Raw genomic sequence first — 4,760 nt, 5'->3', positions numbered from 1 at the left:
TTGTTTCTTCCCTCTACTGATTTTTTGTGCTATTTATTTACTGTTTTTTTTTTTTTTTTAAATCAGTGTTTTGTGGCTATGCATGAAGGTGAAATTCACTGTGATATATTCTTATATGTACATAGGAAAGTTAGATCACCCATTACTTTTTACACCTCAATGGTAGAATCATACCAGTCGCTATTGCAGGACCCAAGACTTGCACTTTCTACTTGATCACATCACAATCACTGTTTTCTTACCTACATGCTATTTCTTATTTCTCTTTCATCATGTCACCATGGTATCTAGTGATCCTTCACTATGTCTCTGTTATTGTCATCTGTTGTGAAAACGTCTCTCTCCCTCAGTGTTAACTTATTCTCTGCTCTTCATGCTCATCTCTATTATAGCACATACCTTGTGGTAAACTTTATTTTTTAGCATTTATCCCTCAATTAGAGTACCCATTCCTGGAGGGCAAAAGTTGAGTCCTTTATTTGAGAGTGACTTTGCTCCTTTGTGCTTTGATATACTAATAGCTCTAATTCTTCACCCTTCCCTGTAACATCCTTTGCCATACATAATTTTGTAGGGCCCTCATCCCCTATCCAAGTCCTTCACTATGGGTTCAAGGAGTTTTTTGGCCAGTGAAATATGAGTGTGCATTTTATAAACAGAGGCTTACTGTCCTGGGGCTTCTCTCTTATACTTCTGTCCTTGCCTTGAGAAGAACATGATAGAGGGTAGTATCTTTAGTCATTACAAAACAGGACAGCCTATATCAGCTGACACCCACACAATCTACAGACACATGTGTAAATCTGGTTAAGATCAGCAGAACTTCCTAGATGAACATGTGTTAACATCTGTCTTTTTAATTTTAGTCATCCTAGTGGTTTTTAATTGGTGTCCCATCTTGGATTTGATTTGTATTTACCTAATGAGTAATGATGTGTGCATCTCTTCATGCCTTTATGGGCCATTTGTATTTCATTTTTAGAGGAATAACTATTCAAATCCTTTGCCTTTATTTCATTTAGTTTTCTTTCTATTATTGAGTGTAAAAATTTTTATATATTCTTTGAGTCCTTTATTAGAATATAGGAGTTGCAAATGTTTTCTCCCATTCTCTGGGTTGTTTCTCACTTCCTTAATGATGTGGTATTTGTTGGCAGCATCATTGTGGCAATAGATAACTCATAACCTCCTCTGAACCCACAGCAATATTTATTTATTTAAGCTTTTATTGAAAAGTTACATTTTTAAAGTACAGACATTTTACCCTTTACAGATTGCAGATATAGTTACTCTAAAAGAGTTCTCTCTATTTTGTTGTTTTATGATACCCTTTGCCCCGATACCACAAGCATTCCTGTCTTGTTGATATCAACTTCAAAAGGGAAGGCACGGGAGCATGACCTGCAACACATTCAGTGAACAGAAAGACAAATTGTTCAATTATAAATTTCATATCTTCTGTACATTATTGCATTAGGGAGCCACAAAATTATGTAGCATCATTGCAAATGAAAACAGGTTAAAAATGAAGATAATTATGTAGAATACATTGTCTTTTTGCAGAATTCTCTGGAGGTGCCAAAATGTGCAATTTAGGAAGTCTTTTTTGTTTTTGAATATATTTGCTTAGCAGGTCAAAACAGTGAGGGAGTTACCAAATAACTTTAAAATAGCAAACAGGTAGTATTTATGCTATATGGTTTTCTCTTTGTTTAAATATCTCCAAATAAAATGTGAAATAAAGAAAATACATTTTTTTTGTTTCCAGAGCAACATCTAACTTAAAAAATTATAAAATTTATATTCTAACACCTCTGAAAGTATTGATAATCTGAAGGTAGGCAACACTGGATATTAGGGTATTTTATATCATCTTTTAGTTGAATATGGAATATTCATATATAAATATCCAGCAAATGGTTAGAGGACACATAGACATAGTGTACATTGGGTAAAAGAAGACTTAGAAATATGATTTGAAGCTATGTTCATAAGAATGAAGTCAAAATAATAATAATAATAATAGTAATAATAATAATAACAATAACATTCATTGACTACATATTTTATGCCTGGTACAATGTAGACACTTGGAATACAAAGTTAAACAACATAAGTCAGATCTCTTCTTTTACTGAAAGACATACAGAAAAAATCTAAAACATGAATAAAATACTATAAATTACAATTAATGCTACAGAAGAAATGAAAAATGGTTGAATCAGAGAAAAAATTTGCAAGAGATATTTTAGATATGATGGTCAGAAAAGTTTTTCTAAAATGGTGACAATTTTATCTGAGAAATCCTTAAAGAGAATGGTAAAGAAATATTTCTGCAAAAAAGAAATTCATCAAGACAAAGGGAATGAGTATGCAAAGGCCCCAGAGTAGAGAAAAGCTTGAGGGATTTGAAAGAACCACAAGGAGTCGTATTCCGTGAGGAAGTACATGGAATATGACTGGCAGTAAGTGCATCAAAGGGTGGAGGAGGAGTCTGGATTCAGATCCCAAGTCCAGTAGGAAGTCAACTATAGGGTTCTTAGCAGGAGTGTGACAAGGTGTAATTTATGGTTTATATTTGAGGATGATTTAGATGGTATTATCGTCCACATTAACAGACTTTTGAGAGCTCTGAAGTCGTTTTCAACCATGTTACCTTGAATCTTCTATTTCTGCTAGGTTCACTCATGATGATTGGAGGGGTTCTGGAGCTGCTGATGGGGGAGTGGGGTGGTACTTGGTGGTAGTCTGGCTGTTCTCCTGTCTTACATAGGAGCCCTTTGGGGAGGTATCTGACCTCAATACCTGGTGGCTTATTGGTACTCTATGAAAGTGGGCCAATGGTGTGCTTTATCATCATCCTTGGGCCTTAGAAACGTAAAAGATCTTAGAGATAGTAGAAAAATCCTACTCATTATTTTGTAATACATTTCATAAATAAAACTGAGACGCAGGAGTATGAAGCAAGTACCCAGAATCACATGAGAGGTAATCAAAGAGTTAGTTCTATACTGTCTGACTCAGAAACCTATGTTTGGAACCACAATATTATATTAGTACAATGTATTCCAAGGATATGGGTTCTCTCAGTGAGAGTGTAAAATAGAGAACGAGGGCTGAGAGCTATATTGTCTTCCATACAAGCTCAATGTTCCATCTCTCTACTTTATCTATCTGTTAAACAATTCATTTAGATACCTTGGACCTCAAGACCCTGAAACAATGGAAAGTGAGAGTCAGAAAGTGAAGTAAAATATCTCATAAACTCTTCAATCTTACCACAAATTTGAAGCATACACAGGAAGTTTCCATTTTTCCTACAGGAAAAGCTGAGATATTGAGTAAGGCTGACTTGGCAATGCAGAACAGAAGTCATAGTGCTTCCAGAGGAACTGAAACCCTCTAAGCATGGGTTTCCTAGAACCCCCATGTTAAATTTCCAGTGCATTGCCTCTGCACCTTCTACATCCATCCATTGCGCTTTGTAAATCTACCTTTGCTCTAAAAGCAGGGAAGAGTCTAGCATCAAAAATCATTTAGTTGTCTTCTCTACTTTAAAAGTACAGTACTTTTTCTCTTGAGAAAAAGTATCATTCTATCTGTTTCTAGACCTACCCACATCTGTCTTTCTGGAAACCATGTTTTGTTTGCCCTAATTGAAGAACTCATTAAAAGGAAAAGAAGAAAAGAGGTTATAAGAGAAACTGATTGTAGTCAACATTCCCATAATTTGTAAGGTCTTTAAATTCTAATCCCACTGCAGAAGAAACAGTACTTTCTGTTTCAAATTTGGATAATTGAATAGTGACTTATGTGCAAATTGACAGTGATTGTCAAAAAAATTTCCATCATATTGATGATTAAAGCAACAAAGACCGATTTTTAAAAAATTTAATCTCTCCTTTGTATGTTTTGCCAATCACACCAGCTTTTTTTGATTTCCCCAGAAATAGGTAGGAAAGCTTTTGTCACTCCCATTCCTGCAACTGTTTGTTTTGAGTAAAGTAAATTTTCACTATGGCAATAGTCTTTAAGAGGATTTTTAAAAGAAAAGCTCTGTAAAATCATGTGAATCATGATTAAAGGTTGGGCATGTTTATCATTCTTGCTATTTAAATTACATTACCACTTAATAGATCTTACTAAATAGTGTAGAATAAAATAGTTAGAATAATCATTAGCTAGCATAAGCCTTTTTTTTGAATTAGTTATTCAAAGTGTTCATTTTTTTCAACTTAATACTGAAACAAATGCCAGAAGTCCTAGATTCTAGTTCTGGGGTTGCTACTAACAAGTTCTGTAAATAAAGCAAATCACCTGACTTTTCTGGATTTGACTTTCCCCAACCGGGAAATGAAGAACCAAAGACCAAGATATTTCTAAGGTTGTTTCAGGTTTAGAATTAAAATTCCAGTATTACAGAAAGAGTGATCATCCAAGTTCAGGCTCAGAAATTACCAGAGTTTGGCTGGTTTAGCTATAATAAATTGCAGTGTCTAAGATTAACGAGCACATATATTGAATAGGTACATGAAGGAAATCCTGATTCCCACAAGGATGTAACTAGTACTTTGCTGACTCTAGGTGATACCAAGCCTAATAAATAGAAGGGGAAAGGGAGATGTCTTTCTCCATATTGGAAATGATGGAAGGGGAAGAACCTCTAAACCATTGCTTGGGTTTTACTCCCTCTCTTCCTCTTTCCTCCTTTGGCTCCCTCTTTCCCGCCCCCATCCCATCAGCATCATTTTGATGTAGGA

This window comes from Sciurus vulgaris, assembly GCF_902686455.1.
Source record: "Sciurus vulgaris genome assembly, chromosome: 9".
NCBI classification, from domain to species: Eukaryota; Metazoa; Chordata; class Mammalia; order Rodentia; family Sciuridae; genus Sciurus; species Sciurus vulgaris.
This window is presented reverse-complemented; position numbering follows the sequence as displayed.